The sequence below is a fragment of the Spermophilus citellus genome (genome assembly GCF_964194105.1).
Source record: "Spermophilus citellus genome assembly, chromosome: 2".
In the NCBI taxonomy this organism is placed as follows: Eukaryota; Metazoa; Chordata; class Mammalia; order Rodentia; family Sciuridae; genus Spermophilus; species Spermophilus citellus.
Genome location: NC_138183.1, coordinates 139,800,362 through 139,819,235, shown reverse-complemented (window position 1 = coordinate 139,819,235; position 18,874 = coordinate 139,800,362).

The window sequence follows — 18,874 nt, the reverse complement described above, 5'->3', positions numbered from 1 at the left end:
AAATGGAAATGAGGAAAAACACTCCATTCACAATATCCTCAAAAAAAATAAAATACTTGGGAATCACCCTAACAAAAGAGGTGAAAGATTTATACAATGAAAACTACAGAACCCTAAAGAGAGAAGTAGAAGAAGATCTTAGAAGATGGAAAAATATACCCTGTTCATGGATAGGCAGAACTAACATCATCAAAATGGCGATATTACCAAAAGTTCTCTATAGATTTAATGCAATGCCAATCAAAATCCCAATGGCATTTCTTGTAGAAATAGATAAAGCAATCATGAAATTCATATGGAAAAATAAAAGACCCAGAATAGCAAAAGCAATTCTAAGCAGAAAGTGTGAATCAGGCGGTATAGCGATACCAGATTTCAAACTATATTACAGAGCAATAGTGACAAAAACAGCATGGTACTGGTACCAAAACAGGCGGGTGGACCAATGGTATAAAATAGAGGACACAGAGACTAATCCACAAAGTTACAACTATCTTATATTTGATAAGGGGGCTATAAGCATGCAATGGAGGAAGGATAGCATCTTCAACAAATGGTGCTGGGAAAACTGGAAATCCATATGCAACAAAATGAAACAGACCTCTTTTTAATTCTCTCTAGTATTTCATCCTCTTAAGATTTTGGAGCCAGTTGTTAGTAAATTATGAAATTTGGGAGATATCATCATGTTAAAATTTTTTTTTAATTTTTATTTTACTTCTGTGTTGTGTTTTATGCATATGCTGGGAAATATTTTTTCCGGCTCTTATGTGTAAGCCTTTTAGGGCACAGTTCTTTCTTTCCAAAGTGTTTTAGAGTGATTAAGATTGCGAGTCCTCATAGGTGTGGTGTTCACAGACTTTGTGCTTATTCTTTTTTTTTTTTCCCTGTAGGAGTCAATGTCCATGAGTGGGAACTGAGTGCCTCTTGGCCATTCCTATTTGGAGCTTGTCAGTTTGTTGTGGGTTCTCTTTTCTTCATTGTAATAATAAGGTCCTGGTCTAGGGATGTAGATCATTGATAAAGTGCTTGCCTAGCATGAATGAGGTAGAACCAACACCAACTCTGGGTGATGATGATGATAATGATGATAATGACATCTAGTTATCTACATAATGTAATATTTCATTTTATTTTATCATTATGTCTATATCAGTTGATGCTTGTTAAATGGCAAGGGCATTCTTAGGGCATGGAAATGTGCCTCCTGTTCTTCTAACTGGGAAGTCGTCATCTCAACCTATTCCTTGTGTACCAAATAGATTCTTAACCACAATTTGCTTTCCAAAATAGAACTGACTCTAAGCACAGAATACCTTGTAATATTAGTATAAGCAATTTTAGAAGGCAGTTAAGAAATGATTTTCACTGTAAATTAATACACTGTAATTTAGTGTATCAAGCTCATTAGATTTGGGTTAGTATAAGTTATCATCCTTAAGACTAGTGACATCAATATCATTATTCATGCTTTTAACTCAGGAGAATAAAGACCAACAGCCTAATTGTGGTCATTCTCCCTAAAGACCACAGACTTCCAGCATCTTGATACCACCACTTTTAAATTTCCAACATGATCTTAAACTGCAGCCTATGCAATAATATGTGTATGTGAATATTTTTATAAGGGTACATGTATAAACCCCAAATTAAATGCTTTTATGAATGGCTAAGTATCTACCTAGAACTCACTAAAGAGTTTCATTAAGATGATTATAAAATAATAATTACAATAAGAGCAAAACTTTATGTAGTACTTATGTTGTGTTAAATATAATTTCTGGTGCTTTGCTTAAATTCATTCTTTTAACTCAAAAAACCTACACAGAAAAAAACATTAGTGACCCCATTTTCAGGTAAGGAAACTTTACTTGTTCCAAACATCTCCAAGGAGAGGAACTAGCATTGAATTTATAACTTTAGTATATTGTTACTATATAGAACTTAAATATATGACTTCAAATAAAACATCTTATATGAGTTCTGCTCACAGAAATGCTAGAGTGAATTGTTTCAATCTAATAGAGAACCATGGAAGCTATACACAATTTTTAAAATATTAAAAAAAAAACTGTGAGGCAATTGAATCAACTCTCTCTAAAGACACCAAGATGCTGTGAAAAGACCAGACAGAAGACAGAATCCAGAAACATTGAGCTTGACATCTTGTGTCCATTTACCCTTTGAAGTGTCAGGTACACAAAGAAAGAATGAAACCTGGGCTCCTTCACAGAGGTAAAAGAAAAAACAGCAAATGGGGCTGTCAAGTGCATCTGAGGCTTTGGGTAGATCCCTGGTGGACTACACTGAGAGGTAGAGGAAGATTACCATGTTTGAAGTTTATTAGATCTTAATTGGATCAAGAATGTCTGGTCCTAGTTTAGTGACGCATCATAAGCAGAGTAAAACCTCTCAGAGGGAGGACATCATTAAGACGACCCCAGGAACATCTGTAACTTTTCATATAATATTATTGAAAACTAAAGAAAAAAAATACCAAAACATTATGCAATAAATGCACTTGTGAACAGCACAAGCCTAAAGAAGAAAATAATCATAATAAATATTGTTAGGTAGATAGATGCATGCCAATAAAAAGTTCTTAGTCCAAATTTAGAAATCAGGAATAGATATGCTTAAATTTATGGCTCTAAAAAACATGTAAGGAACAAAACTTAGACTAAAATTCAGCAAACTAAGCATCCATCTCATTTGGGTAGAAAAAGGACAACTAATAAATACTTTAAAAACTTTAAAGAAAAAAATGGTAAAGATAGGAGAGATACTAACAAAATAAAAAAGTATATAACAGAGGATGATAAACCCCCCAAAGGATTTTTTAATGATGATTAAAATTGATTAATTTCTAGGTCATGGAAAAAAATAGAGAAGACAACATCAAGACTAAAAATATAAAATCTCTAAATATTCAAAAATATCTAGGGGCTGAGGATGTGCTCAGTGGTAATAAAGTGCTTGCCTGACATGCATGAGGCCATGGGTTCAAATTCCCAAATCTAATGATATTATGTGATTTCATTAAGAAGTTAATGAAAAGAAATTTGAAAAATTTATAAATAATTCAAGATTCTGTAAAAATAAACACAAATAAAAATATGAACAGTTAAAAAACCCAGAAAATTACCCCCAAATTCTTGGGTCAACCAACAACACTATTTCTCTTTCTGTGGTAACTAATTGTGTACAGGCCATAGTTCGTAGCAGATATTTATTCTAAAACTATATGTTGATTACTATTATTGTTGCTGATGTATGTTTCCTTTTCTCCTGAGAGTTTTTGGGAAGCAATTGTGTTCTACAAATCTACAGAGTAGAAACTATGTGGCTGAGCTATACACACAATTCAACAAAGTGACAGAGAACCTACTTCCACACACAAACTAACCACACTCAAGCTTCAACAATTCTTTAGCATGGAGAATATGTTAGGCAAAAATTCCAAACCAATGACTAGGCCCCAAGTAGAAGTGCCTAGAGGACATCCGTTCATACACTTGGACATCTACTCCTACAACAGTATCAGAGAAAGATTGCAAAATAATGGCTCAAGAACAGCCAGTGTTACAGCAACTCTACAAGAGTGAATTAAATTAGCAGTTCTTCAGTGAAAAACTGAGAGGCATTAGAGATATCAGGCAGCAAGACTCCTCCCCAAAGTTACAGTCCTCAACAAAGGAAAACAAAGATGTGGAAATAGAAGAAATTTCAGAGAAAAACTTTAAGAAATTGATCATTAAAATGATTAAAGAGGGTTGGGGATGTGGCTCACGCTGTAACACGCTTGCCTGGCATGCATCCTCAGCACCACATAAAATAAAGATGTTGTGTTCACCTAAAACTGAAATATAAATATTAAAAAATTCTCTCTCTCTCTCTCTCTCTCTCTCTCTCTCTCTCTCTCTCGTTCTCTCTCTCTGAAAAAATGATTAAAGAGCTAAAATAAAAAATAATTCAGAAATTAAGACAAATGAAGGAGATGGAAAAACTACTCAATAAAGACAGAAACTCTGAAAATAAACCAATCAGAACATCTGGAAATGAAAGACATAAATCGAATAAAGAATTCAATTGAAATGATTACCAATAGACTAGATTATGTGGAAAAGAAAATCAGGCCTAGGGTATTGTAGCTGGAATATTCAGCAGACAGTAAAGAGAAAAAAGAAAAAGATTATGATCAGAATATACAAGAACTCAAGACAACATTAAGTTTGACTTCAGAGTCATCGTGATAAAAGAGGACATAGAAATACATCCTAATGGCATTAAGAAGCCTTTCAGTGAAATAATAGCTGATAATTTTCCAAATGGTAGATATGAGTTAGATAGCCACATGCAAGAAAGCACAGAGAACACCAAATAGAAAAGGTGGGAAAAAATTTTCAGTGCATAGTATATCATAACCAAAATTACTAACATGGAGAATGTGGCTAGAGTATTAAAAGCTACATGAGAAATATATAAGATCACAAGATCAATTTATACTCAATTACAACTTGTTATTTCGAACTCAAAGTCAGGAGGGCTTGAAATGAGATAAGCCAAGCTCCAGAATAAAATAATTGCCAGCCAAGGTTACTATATTCAGCAAAGTTTTCATTCAGCATCAAAGAAGAAGTAAAACTTTACCTCTAAGATAAAAGAATCCATGACAGCTAACCTGCATTACAGGTAAAGATACACTATACAAAGATATACTATATGAACAAGAACTCTAAACTCCAGAGCTCTCTAACAGATGAAGTTCCCCAAAAGGCAATGAAGCAAATGAAAAATAAGAAGTTAAATCTATGAAACAAACCAAACTGACTGGAAATCATAAATATCTCTTCATAAAAACTGTGAATAAAAACAGTCTCAACTCTCTAATTCAAAGACTGGCAGAATGTATTAAGAAGCAACATTCTAACCATGTGTGGTTTGCAAGATACTCATCTTGAAGACAAAGATATCCACTGACTGAAGGTAAAAGAATGGGAAAAAAATATTCCACACATATGGAGCTGGAAAACAAAGAGAAGTAGCTTATTCTTTTATCTGAAAAGTAGATTTCAAGCAAAGATTAATCAGAAGAGACAAAGAACACCACTACAATTTGTTAAAGGAAAAACTCAACAAGAAGATACAATGATAGTAAATACTTACGCCACAAATATCAGTGTACTAATTACATAAAACAAGCACTTCTTTAAGTCCCATTCAGACCCAAATATGGTAAAAACTGATGATTTCAACACAACGCTCTCAACAAGAGACAACATTCATAAATAGAATCAAAAGAACACCTTTGGTTCAAACAATGCTATCAATCAAATGCACATCACAGATATCTATAGAATATTTAACAGGAACTACAATACTGCCATGTTTGGCCATATTGCACAAATTATGCTGATTCACAGGTCCTGAATTTGATGGCTCTCTCACATATATGTCCTGCCTACGGTGATTGTGAGTGTTGGTCTTCTTGCTCCTACTGCTCTTCATATCCATTTCATTCACATCTATAAATCCAAATAATACTACTTTTGGAACATAATCTGAATACCATTTCTTTTAAAAATCCTTCCCTGATGCTCCAAGCTAAGAATTGATTTTCTCCTCTGAAATCTTTTCTCTGTAATAAACCTTTGTGCAACTTCTTGTAATTGAACATCAGCTATTCTGCTATAAATTCATTCTGGTTTTATTATTATATATAAATAATATATCTGTGATTCTATTTAATTCAGTCATCTCAACAATAGAGTGCTTCACTTGGGAATCTGCACAGCATCTGTATTTTGCAAACTGTGCTCCTCTACTCCTAGGAGGATAGAGAAAGTTCTCCAATCTTAACATATGAAATGCACAATTCTCCCTGACTTTAGGCATCATTGCACTGTTTGTATTTGGAGGGGCCAGAATAGGGAAGAACATTTATTTTAAAAACTTCATGGTAATTTGGAAGAAATGACAATGTCTTCATAAAAATTTATGCACAAAGATATTCCCCATTATATTCTTTAAAAGATTTGAAAAAAATGAAAACAACTAAAATATTGCATAATAATGTTGCAAAATTATAGCCAATTAGTTTGGTTGTAAGCATTTTTCCAACATATTTTTAATTACAATGAATAAGGTTGATTATTGTAATCTGATAAAAATATTTCATTATATAACAAGGCTATAGGATAAAATTAAATATTTCAAAAAACCAGTTTTATCTGTTACATAAAATTATCTGATGATGTTACATCAATGCTTTAAAATCTTCTGTATCTAGAGTAATATGTAAACTTTTAAATATATAAAATACAATAATTTTTACAATTTGCTATATTTGCACTCCCAATTTCATCTCCTAATTTATTTTCCCCACCGGTCATTATACTTCAAAATCACCAAGTTACTTGTCATTTTGCAAAAAAAACTATCAAACTTCAGTGTCTTTGTGTATATTGTTCCCACTCTAGAATGCAATTAGTTTCTCTTTTACCTGTTAGAATTCCCCAAAGAAATGGCAGATCTGGTTCTCATATGAAGATGCAGACTATGCTTCTTTTGTATTCTAATTTTATATAGTAAAATGCCATAACATTATGAATTAAATTGTATTGGACTCAAGCTAATTGTCAGCAGAGGATGTGTTTCTGATTTTTATACATGTAACTCCACATATACTAAAGGGACACCATAATTGAGTGAAGATAAATTACACACACCTTAAACAAGAAGATGAAGACATAATGTCTATATTCTAAAATATTAAAAATTATAAATAGTTTATATTGGACTTTCTCTTTTATTTCTTTGATATTATGTTCATTCCACACTCTATTGGTTACGGTGAATTTTCAGAAAATCTTTATCCTTTTTGTTTAAAAATATTTTATTATCTACACCATGAATTTTTAATTGTATATATTTGAAGTATACAACATGAAAATGACTGTTAAAGTCAAGCAAATTAACATACAATACACACACACACACACATACACACGTATGTGTGTATGTGTGTGTGTGTGTGTGTATTGTATGTTACACACACCATATGTGTGTGTGTATGTGTGTGTTTGAACTTACTTTGCATTTGTGTGTAAGATGAAAGGACCTGAAATTGTTCTCTTTGCAAGTTTCCTGTGTATAATACAATATTACTAACCATGGTCATATTGCTGCACAATAGATCTTTACTTTCAGTCACCCTAGGTAACTACAACTTTGTAGCTTTGATCTACATCTCTCCATTTCCCCATCCTGATAAGTTCCTCTCTACCCTGTTTCTATGTATTTGACATTTTTTTAGAATTGACACAGAAGTGACATCATGCAGTGTTTTTATATCTGGAGTGATTCCTTTCTTTTTCCCTGCCCTTGAGTTTCATTAAATTATGACTAATAAATAAAAGTGTAGTTGCCTAGTAATTTACAGAGTCTAAAGAATCAGCCTCATAACATTTCTATATGAGCCTCTGGGCTTGCATCCATGCTGCATATGCATGGACTTATTCATAAGCAGTGTAGGAAACATTTACATAACAGAACTAGGGGGGGTCAACTTTCCAAGTTCCCAATGCACAAGTTGGTCCACACACAGGACCAATCCAAAAATCTGTGCAGTTGCTTCCAAAACTAATTTGATCTTAAGGAGTATTACCCTGTAACCGAAAGCTTGATCCCTGTCCTAATGCCAATCAATGCCAATTTAATAACAAGGACATGGTTTTGATAAAAAGGAAAATGAAGGTTTATTTCTTTGCTAGCAAAGGAGAAACACAGGGGACTCCTGTCCCAAAGGCTGTGATTCTGCCCATCCGGAGAAACAAGGGGATTGTAAAAAAACTCTTCAAAGGTTGTATTCCAGGTGTGCTCTGGTAGAAGGTCCCAGGGAGCCCTGGTGGCCTCTAAGGATTCACTTGTTAATTTGTGAGATTTTTACTTCCCAAATCTTCAGCAGACATCTCCTTCCTGGAGTGCCTGTGTTCAAGAGCAAATATCAAGGAGAAGAACTGTTAACATTGTCTTCTTAATCTTGTTAGGAAGGAGAGGTAAGAAGCCAGCAAAAAACCAAAAACATTATAAATAAATAAATAAACAAACAAATAAATAAATAAGCCTTAGAGCAATGAGGCTGCATTCAGAAGGTGAAGGGACCACTGTTACAACCCCACAGAAGGCAGGCTTAGACTTGTGATAATGTTTACAAAAGAAGATCAATTTTCATAAATAATGAAAATTTATTCAAGAAAAAATAGGCAGGGTGAATAGACCTATATTTATTTTTAAAAGTAGAGTTTTTAATAAAATACTTGCCACAGATTATAAATCCAAGCCCACTTGTAGAGAAAACAAATTTCACTGAACTTCATTTATCTTCTTAATTTATGAAACAGAAATCATACATCACACAATATCCTCACAGGAATTCACTGAAATCCTATAGTACTTGAAAAAGTATTTACTTAAATGCAAAAGCTCCTTATAAATGGGAGGAAATAGATAACTGAAGAGCCTATACTTGAGCACAGCCTTTGGTAGAAGCAGAACCAAAGAGTCTGAAGGCACAGTCCTGCATTGCTTAATGATGGGTACTTTATGAGAAGGGGCATTAGTTGATAGCCTCTTTGTGTGAGCATCATAGAATGTATTGGACAAACTGAGATGGCTATGACATCACCAGATGTCATAATCTTATGGAACCCAGCATAGTAGCATGTGGTCCATTGTTGGCTAAAATGTTACTATGTGGTGCATGACTATGTATATTGTCTCATAATAGAACTTTTTCCTTTTAAAAATGGGCCTATTTTTTTACACACTTCCTCAGTAGGTAGAGGGCAGCCTGTGGTCTAAAGTTGATATGGAAGACAAACTCTTGTCTACTCCAGCTAGTGACCACCCAATTAAAACAGGGAACAGGCCTGGGGTAGTGGCTCTGCAGTAGAGTACTCATCTCGCACGTGTGAGACCTTGTTGTGAGACTCTGGGTTCCATCCTCAGCACCACATAATAATAAATATGCAAAATAAAGATACTCTGTTCATGTATAATTAAAAAAAAAACAAAACAAACAAACAAACAAAAAACAGGGAATGACAGAGAGTGACTGAGTCTCCCTTTCCATCCACAGCAAGGAAGCAAATGGTCCAAGAGCTACAGAGAGTGAATCTGGTATCACTCAATGGATGTGCTGGGTTTATATTCTGATTGTAGAAATCAGATGATTACAAATGAACTTGCTTTTAGCCCAAGAACAGAAAAGGAGTGAAAATAAAGACAACATTACTACATAGATGCAGAGAGTAATTTAGAATTAAAGTAAATAATTATAGATGCAGAGACTAATTTAGAATTAAAGTAAATACTCTGTTCCTGGCTTGAAAATATGCCCTGAGATAATTAAATTTTAAGGGGTTTGTTATTAGTAAAAACTCAAAATTATTTTTCATTAATGATGAAGTCACTCAGCATTCTCTAAGAATCCAAGAGAGACAACACAACATAATAATCAATTTCACAGTTCCTGCTCACCTGAGAGTTCAGGACTTAGTACTACAGTTTGCTTCTAGCAATAGGCCTTCAAGATGAGTTGGGGAATCTCATGAAATAGAGCATTTTGATCCCAAGGAAATAATAGAGCTGAGACTAGATGTGGCTACAATCTTGGAGATGGGTTGATATAAAGCTCCCCATTTAAATAATGTAAGGAAAAGCCTTAGAAGCCCCAAAACAAGATGCCACCAGCCAGCCTGCTGTCTCTGAAAAACTGATGTGACTCCATTTTTGAGAAACCAGCTTCTACCTCAAGGACTGTCCACAGGGAGGGGGTGTGACCCTTGTCCTTGGAAAAACCCACAGAGGGGCTCCCAGGCACATAGCCACCCTGCTGAGTTGTTTAACAGGAGAGATCTGCATCGCCAAGGGTCCCTGACTCAGTTACACTAGGTGAGGACCCATAGCAACCCCCTAGCAACCACCAATCAGCAAGAGACAGAAAAAAATATCTGAAATGCCAGGTGACCCTCCCAGTAGTTTCATGATTGGTAACATGATTAGGCAACCCTGCAGTTTAGCTTATATACTCTTGCAACCCCTAGCAGCCTAAACCAATCAATTCAAATGTATCCACCACTTGAACTAACCAATCACCCTTACCCAACTTGTTCCTGCCAGTGAATGTACTAATCAATGTTAAGAGTTGTTGTTTGATTTTTTCACGGTATGTGTGATGTGTGATGTTGTGACACATAGAGTATCTCCAAAAAACCTATAAATCCTCACTGAACTAAGGGCCAGGACTCACTCCTCTGGAGTCACTGCTTTGGAAACAGTTGTGAGTCCAGGCTCGAGCTTGCAATAGACTCTTGTGTGATTGCATCGGATTGGGCTCCTGGAGGTCTATGGGGGTCCCACAAATCTGGCATTACATCTCTAGACAAAGATGAAACTAAATCACCCCTATAAACTTTTCAAGCTTTCCAAAAAGTGGCTTTATATTGTTAGTCACTAGGCCTGTTTATTACTGTCCTTAATATATAATTCAATTTCTTATTCTTCCAATATGTTACAGCGGTCGGCTTTATCTTCTGAATATAGCCCTCTTTGCTCTCAGGCTTATTGTGAAAAGAACATTTTTTCTCTCTCTTCTCCCCTTCCCCCTCCCTAACAAGAATAGGGAGACAGTGTTTTCTTCCCCTTGTTAATTGTCCTTGATATACCCACTCTGGGAAGGAGATGCCTGCTGAGGATCTGGGAAGTGAAAATCTCCCAAATTAACAAGTGAATCCTTAGAGGCCATCAGGGCTCCCAAAAACCTCCTACCAGAGCACACCTGGAATGCAACCCTTATAGAGTTTCTTTACAATCCCCCCTGCTCCTCCTGATGGGCAGAATCACAGCCTTTGGGAGTGGAGTCCCCTGTGTTTCTCCTTTGCTAGCAAAGCAAGATCTTTTTTTTTTTTTTCCTTTTTTCTCAAAACCATGTCATCAATATTGGATTGACATCTGGGACAAAGACTGAACTTTCAGCAACAAATTTTCTAAAATCTTAAACACATCAGGGGTGGGGGGTGGGGGGGAATATTGAAAACAATAGAGATTACTATGTCTTTATGTTGTTGTTTTTTTGTTTTTTAAATGTAGCAACACAGACCATAGATTTACCTGAAATCACTTAAAGAGCTACTGCTTCATGTGTCTTCTCACTCAAAGTGAAATACCATTGGAAGAAGTGGGTCTTTGCATCTAAAACCTGCAATAGTAGCTTGGTATACACGTCAACAAGTCCCCACACAGATTTAGTCATTTAAAAACATGTTTCTGTCTAACTCAATTCATCCCTGCTTTCCAGCACCAATTGTTGATATTGATATGTTGAAAATACAAAGTATAAATATTTAGTTATATGCATACATTCTTTTTTTTTTTTTTTTTGAACCCAGGGGCTCTTTTTTTTTTTTTTAAGAGAGAGTGAGAGAAGGGGAGAGAGAGAGAGAGAATTTTTTAATATTTATTTTTTAGTTATTGGCGGACACAACATCTTTGTTTGTATGTGGTGCTGAGGATCAAACCCGGGCCGCACGCATGCCAGGCAAGCGCGCTACCACTTGAGCCACATCCCCAGCCCATGCATACATTCTTGCCATGGTTCTATGAAGACATTGACTTTAGAGACTCAATACTGATTAATTAAATCATCCAAAAATAGAGGTAAGTGTTAGTAGAAAATAAACTAAAGCACCAAACAGGAAACAGTAGAGACAGGTCTGGAAACTCCTAGGGAAACCACAGACCTTCTTCTTCCTCTTGGAGAGAATGACCTTGATGAACAGACTTACATCTAACCCATGTTTGCTGCTCTCACAACTCCTCGCTCTCTGTGTGACACACACTGAGAATTTACTGTTTTTTCTGATAATGAATGTAAGTAACCATATGCTGCAGCAATATCACTGCTAGACACATATCCAGAGGAATTGAAATCAGCATCTCAAAGGGAGACCTGCAGTCCTGTGTTCATTGCTGCATTATTCTCCACAGCCAAGATAGGGAAGCCATCCAATAATTGAGTGGATAAAAAATCTTTGGTACATACATATATTAGAATAGTATTCAGCTTTAAAAAAGGAAATTCTACTACCATTTACAACAATACGAGTAAACTGGGAAGGCACTATGCTAATGGAAATAAGTCTGTCACAAAAAGAAAAAAAATGAATCATTCCATTCAAAAAGAAGTATCTAAAGTAGTCAGTCTTATAGAAACAGAGAGTAGAACAGTCATTCCCAGAAGCAGAAGGGAAATGGGAATTATTCAATGAGTGCAAAATTATAGTTATACAAGATGAATAAGTTCTAGATATCTGCCTGCTGTTAAGAACACAGCATGGAGCCCTTCACAATGTGGGGGTAGACCTCAAGTTAAGTGATCTTACCACACACCTCATGTACACCTGTGAGTACACACACATGCACCAAAACAAGTAAAGGGATTCAAGGACTCTTTTGGAGGAGATGGATATGTTTATTACCTTGAGAGTTGTGATGGAAACATCTCTGCATGAATGTATCCAAACTTTATAAAATTGCATATACACAGCAAATATTTGGGGTTTTATTTCTTTTTTTTTTCTTTTTGTAAGCTGATTACATTCAATAAAGGTGGAAAGAAGAAAAGACAATAAATTTCATGTCTAAACCAATCCATATGAATTTCAAAGTATGATATAATTTCATCCACATCAAAGGCCTACTGCCTAATGTAATCTCTTACTCGAGGAAAATATTTCATTCTCTTTAGAATTGTCTCACTATCCTAAGTATACTCATGACTCCTTTCCCTGTCTCAGTCAATCCTTCTTCTCCACTCATGTAGAAGTTCCATTTCTATTTGTAGTTGATATTAGTCTCCTCCTCATTCCCTTCTCTGATTTCTAAAGTACATGTTGAATGCTCACATGGACTATCATTTACATTCTGGCTCATTTGCACAGTGACTTTCAACATTCACTCTTTTCTGAGCTATTTCTCTGTGACCTCCCTAAAGGCATGGGCCATGATTTACAATGTCCTATATCACTTCAACTCAAGTCTCATTTTAGTTGTTTGTTACAAAGTATTTTACTGAGTAATTATATGATTTTTGTAAGTGGAAAAGTATGAAATAAAATAGAATGAAAGAATAACTTAAATTTCAAACTTTAGGAAACATGTTCATACAAATTCCCCAATGCTCAACAGTAACCTTCCATTTCATGTAACCTGCTTGCCATTATCACCTGAATGATTTATTTGTTCATTCCTAGTATAGTCTTATACTTCTTTTGGAAATGTCAAATCATACCTTTATGGGAAACCCCTTTGCATTACTCAGCTTTGTCACTGTGACCAAAAACAAAATACCCAGAGAGAACACCTAGTGGAGGAAAAGGTTTTAGAAATTTAGCCTTTCATCATCAGACTCCATAGCTCTGGGCCCAAGGTGAGGCAAAAACATTACGGTATAAGGATTTAGTGGAGGAAACCTGTTAAGTTGGTTACACATGCAGTGTTCAGTTGGGGTTCAAAATAGAGAGAGACGAGTAAAAGTAACAGGCAAAGCACAAATTTATTGAAGATAAAGGTGAAAATATCACTCTGTAAGGTAGAGCAGAGTGGGCTGAGCGAGGAAAGAGGCTCAGAGCCCAGATGTCTTGGAATTCTTGTCCTATATCCTGAGCTGTGAGGTGTTCTTCTCCCTGTTGGACCTGATTGAAGACCTTGCCCCATTTGCTCCCTTTGGTTACCTTATGATACCTGACTAGAATATTGCTCACATTACCCCCATGGTTACATTCGAATACTGAACTTATGACAGAAGTTGCCATGAGCAAGAAGTCCTCGGGGTTGGGAGATGCCATGTTAACGGGACTTACAGTAAATAGGGACATGATTCATGTCTCTGCCTTGCACTCTAGCTGGCATTTTTCTTGCACACTTCCTTTGGACATCGCATCATGGTGTCCCTGAACTCCTACCTAACAGGTTCATGGCAGCCAGGAACAGTCATGCCTCCAGTGATATACTTCCTCCACCACATTCCACCTGCCTATCATCACTGCCCTGTGCATTAGTCCGTTCAAATTATTAATCCATCAAATGAACTCATCCAGTGAATTGGGTACAGCTCTCATAGTCTAGACATTCCACATCTGACATTTCTGAATCATCCCCCACATAAAATTTTTGGGGAATCTAACATATAACAACCTTTTTTTTTTTCTTTTTTTTTCTTTTTTTTTATTGGTTGTTCACAACATTACAAAGCTCTTGACATAACCCACTTCATACATTGGACTGAAGTGGGTTATGAACCCCCAATTTTACCCCAAATGCAGCTTGCAGAGTCACATCGGTTACACCTCCACATTTTTACATAATGTCCTATTGGTAATTGTTGTATTCTGCTACCTTTCCTATCCCCTACTATCCCCCCTCCCCTCCCCTCCCAGCTTCTCTCTCTACCCCATCTACTGTAATTCATTTCTCTCCTTGTTTATTTTCCCATTCCCTCACAACCTCTTGTATGTAATTTTGTATAGCAATGAGGGTCTCCCTTCATTTCCATGCAATTTCCCTTTTCTCACCCTTTCCCTCCCATCTCATGTCTCTGTTTAATGTTAATCTTTTCTTCCTACTCTTCCTCCCTGCTCTGTTCATAGTTGCTCTCATTATATCAAAGACGACATTTGGTATTTGTTTTTTAGGGATTGGCTAGCTTCACTAAGCATAATCTGCTCTAGTGCCGTCCATTTCCCTGAAAATTCTATGATTTTGTCATTTTTTATTGCTGCATAGTACTCCATTGTGTATAGATGCCACATTTTTTTTTATCCATTCATTATTGACGGCTAAAATAAACTTTATTGTCAACTATAGCACAGTAATTATGAAATTCACTTGTCTCTAATCTTGTTATTTCTACTTATTTCCTAAATTGCTTAGGTCAGCACCTTTCATTTTTAACCCCTTCATTGAGATATTCCATAAAGTGCCAAAGATTTCTCACTTTAAATGTAGCCTTCATATGTTCTCCTGAGTTCACCTAAGTATGATACATTGGTCTCTATTTTCACCTACATAACTGTGTCGTGCCCATAAAATTAATAAGACCCATAAAGAACAACACAGACCTATAAAGAACAACATTCATTAATAATTACAACTAATTAGCTATTTCTCCAAGCCTCAAGTAAGCGGAAGAGGATTGATATCATAATTTTAAATATTTCAGATATTGTGTTCACATAAGAATTTGTTTTCAAGATCTCCTAGAGCCATATCTAGGAGGCTTTAATTTCTTGAGCTTAATGCAATCATTGCTATTTCTTCAACCCAGAGAGACTATTACACACAAGGGAGTTAGTGAGAGTTTCATACAAAATAACAAAAAAGGAAATTGTAATTGCTCTTACATCCCAACAGCTCATTCCTGGTGAAAGTAAATCTTGAGGGAGCTTCCACCTATATATTGTTATGATACCTCATGTGTCTCAAATCTCTAGATAAAAATGACATCATTTTGGTGAGTGTCTTAGGTAGTATTATGAAGAAGCTACAAGAGAAAATCATAGGATTTGATTTACAATATGCAATCAACTACTCAGGAACAGATCTGCATCATGATCCCCTAAGTGAATGAGCACAAGGAGTCAGTTTTGAACTACTTCCATCAACATCACCAAGAGCTATTGCCCTCAGAGGCACTTGGTCTTAAACTGACATGAGACTCAGACCCACGTTTCCAAACAGGGAAACAGTGAGTACTTCAATTCCAAGTGTCCTAGAAACTCTCCATCTCAGGTTGAAGCACCTTCACGAAGTTGAGATTCCTCACTATATTCCAGTGGTTTCTTACAGATTATTCATCTTTTCTGTGTCATATCAGAAAGCAGAGAATTATCTTTTACAGAATCCATCTCATACTGCTTCCAGGTATGTTCAGTGGCTGGAGGGATTTGGATGTTAAGACAAAGTGTATCTCATTGATTGTAGCTCTTCCTCTCATTTATTTGTTATAGGCTGATCCTAATTTTTGTTACTAATCATATGGATCCTAGGTGTAATTATCTTGATTTCAATCTTGAGTATTTCTTGGTAATTATAATTTATTAAACACCATCGTAAAATAGAGTACCCCAAATTAAGCACAGTTCACCAGATGGAATTATCTTATATCTATCACTACCCTTGTTTTGGGTACCCTGTTACTTTTTAATAAACCCTTTGGAATGATTGGTATTTTTAGGGGCTTTTTTCTGGATGTTTTGAAAATGAAAAACTGTTAGGCTTCTCAACTTTAATTATTGTTCAGATTCACAATACATTTCCACATTCAGATGATGCTTAAAAAGACTTCCTTGATGCTATTCTGGGCTAGCACTGCAATATCTGTGTCCCTGTGTGACAAGCCCAATTCTCATAGACATCTATGTGTCTAGTCTGCAGCCACCCTGCCCTCTTTTGAATGCAACATTCTGAAGGACAGACATTGTACATTACATGGTTCTTCAGTCTGAATGTCACAATGAAACTTTTGCTTCTCACAAAAGCTAAATTTGCTTTACTAAAAGTAAAAATTCCAACAGTATCTTCTGAAATCATTAATACCATATGAATTTTGATTACTATTTAGTTTAAACTTCACAGTGTTTTTGTGTAGTACCATGCAAGTTAATTGATAAAATCCTTTTCTCAAGACTATATTAAAAGTCCTATGGAATAGTAACCAAAGATTTCTCACTTTAAGTGTAGTATTCATATATCCTCTGAGTTCCCCTAAGTATGATACATTGGTCTCATATATTACTCGGCTTTAAAGAAGAGTGAAATTATGGTATTTGCCAGTAAATGGTTAGATTTGGAGAATATCATTAAATTTGTTTCAATTAGTTATACATGGCAGTTGAATGCATTTATGGACTTTGATATATCATACATAGATGGGATATAATTTCACCTACATAACTGTGTCATGTCCATAAAATTAATAAGATTTATCAGTTTAAAAAATCAGGATATTGAGAAGTGTCATTATGTTACAATATCAACTTAGTAAAAACCTAATGAATCACAAATTTTGGGTATACTTGAGCAGTTTTTTGGTGGTTCTGAATCATCACTGCTTTCTTTTATTAGAATTCAAAGCCATTTTCTTCCCAAAGGATTCTGTCCAATTGATACAACATGTATGAACCTAGTGGATGCTATGCCAAATGAAATGTCAGTTACAAAAGAACAAATATTGAGTGATTTCACTTATATCAGGTATTCATAACAGTAAAACTTATGGAAGCAGAGGTATAATAATGGTAACCAGAGACTGAGAGGTGGGTGAAATGGGGACTAGTTATTCAATAATTAATAATCATCAGTTATGTTAGATGAGCAAGACCTAAAGATGTTCAACAGAGTATGGTATCTATAGCTAAAATTATGGTATTTTGTATTTCCAAATTAAAGGATGTTAAACCTCATAAGTATTTTTACCACAAACAACAACAATAACAGCAACAACAACAACAAAAAAAAACAAGAACAAACCAACAAAAAAATACAAAGTGACACAGGATATTTGGCAAGGTGATAGATATGATCATTACCATGATTATGGTGATAGTGTTATTAGTACATGGATATGTTCATACAGGTCAAATTACATTCATTAAATATAGACAGTTACTTTCATATCAATTCTACCTCAATTAACTGTTAAGAAACAGAGAAATATTTTCTCCCTTAAGCTGTTTTGGTTTTTTGCTTTTGGTTCATTCATTTCTAAGATGGCTCTGGCAAATGGAGGCTAAGACTACTCATGCAACACAGTTTACTTGGGAATGTCCCACAAAGGTCCAAGGCTTTAAACCACCCAAGGTATTAGCAGAGCAGGACAGGAAGCAGTAGGAATAAAGAGCATGTGTCCAAGTTAGACATCAGGGGCAAACTGTTGCCCTGGAACCAGAGACCAAAACCTGTAGTCAAAGTTATAATGATTGGGAAACAGGTAATGGAACTGCTTGCTGTGTTGGTGGTTAGCATACAGTGGGATGCTTTGTGAGAAAACAGGAACACAGAAAAAAGTTGGATTATAGAAAGATATATCTTTCTTCATTTCATGCTACTGTAGCAGAATACCAGGGACTGAGAAATGGATAATGATCAAAGGTCTGGGAAGTCCAAGATTGAGGGATCACATTGGTGAGTGTTTTTATGTTGTATTCTCTTATGGTGGAATGATCAAGGACAAAGGAACACACACAGGAAAGAGAGAGAAGAAGCTGAATGTAGAAACTCACAACTGTGATAACTCACTCTCTTTTATTTTTATTTTTTTAAATTTAATTTGTTTTAATTAGTTATACATGACAGTAGAATGCATTTATGGATTTTGATATACATACATGGGATATAATTTCTCATTTTTGAGTGTACATGTTGTCAAATCATATTGGTCATGAAGTCACATATGTACATACAGTAATAATGTCTGTTTTATTCTACTATCTTTTGTATCCCCACATGCCCTCCCCTTGCCTCACATCACTTTTCTCTACCTAATCTAATGTAATGCTATTCTTCCCTAGTGGACCCAACATTATTGTGAATTAGCATCTGTATATTATAAAAAACATTCAGACTTTGGTTTTGTGGGATTGGCTTATTTCATTTAGCATGATATTCTCCAACTCCAACCATACTGCTTTGATTATCTCATTCCTTGCATTTACATAAATATTTTTTTATCAGCCTGTCTACATCTGAGAAAAACAATCCTGGAATTTGATAAGAATTGTACTACATTTGTAGATAAATTTGGGTATTTTTACCA